We start from the raw sequence: 1043 nt of genomic DNA, 5'->3' as shown, positions 1-1043 counted from the left end.
TGCAATGCTTGCAAGGCTTATAGTGATGTGCATTACCGAGTGGGCCTAGAGATACCTCTCCGACAATCGGAGTGACAAATCCTAATCTCGAAATACGCCAACCCAACAAGTACCTTTGGAGACATCTGTAGAGCACCTTTATAATCACCCAGTTACGTTGTGATGTTTGGTGGCACACAAAGTGTTCCTCCGTTAAACGGGAGTTGCATAATCTCATAGTCATAGGAACATGTATAAGTCATGGAGAAAGCAATAGCAACAAACTAAACGATCAAGTGCTAAGCTAATGGAATGGGTCAAGTCAATCACATCATTCTCCTAATGATGTGATCCCGTTAATCAAATGAGAACTCATGTCTATGGTGAGGAAACTTAACCATCTTTGATCAACGAGCTAGTCAAGTAGAGGCATACTAGTGACACTCTGTTTGTCTATGTATTCACACATGTATTATGTTTCCGGTTAATACAATTCTAGCATGAATAATAAACATTTATCATGAAATAAGGAAATAAACAATAACTTTATTATTGCCTCTAGGGCATATTTCCTTTAGTCTCCCACTTGCACTAGAGTCAATAATCTAGATTACACAGTAATGATTCTAACACCCATGGAGCCTTGGTGCTAATCATGTTTTGCTCGTGGAAGAGGCTTAGTCAACGGGTCTGCGACATTCAGATCCGTATGTATCTTACAAATTTCTATGTCTCCCACCTAGACTAAATTCCGGATGGAATTGAAGCGTCTCTTGATGTGCTTGGTTCTCTTGTGAAATCTGGATTCCTTTGCCAAGGCAATCGCACTAGTATTGTCACAAAAGATTTTCATTGGACCCGATGCAATAGGTATGACACCTAGATCGGATATGAACTCCTTCATTCAGACTCCTTCATTTGCTGCTTCCGAAGCAGCTATGTACCCCGCTTCACACGTAGATCCTGCCACGACGCTTTGTTTAGAACTGCACCAACTGACAGCTCCACTGTTTAATATAAACACGTATCTGGTTTGCGATTTAGAATAATCCGGATCAGTGTCA

Source organism: Triticum urartu, chromosome 5, assembly GCF_003073215.2.
Source record: "Triticum urartu cultivar G1812 chromosome 5, Tu2.1, whole genome shotgun sequence".
NCBI lineage: Eukaryota > Viridiplantae > Streptophyta > Magnoliopsida > Poales > Poaceae > Triticum > Triticum urartu.
Note: the sequence above shows the minus strand (reverse complement) of the source record.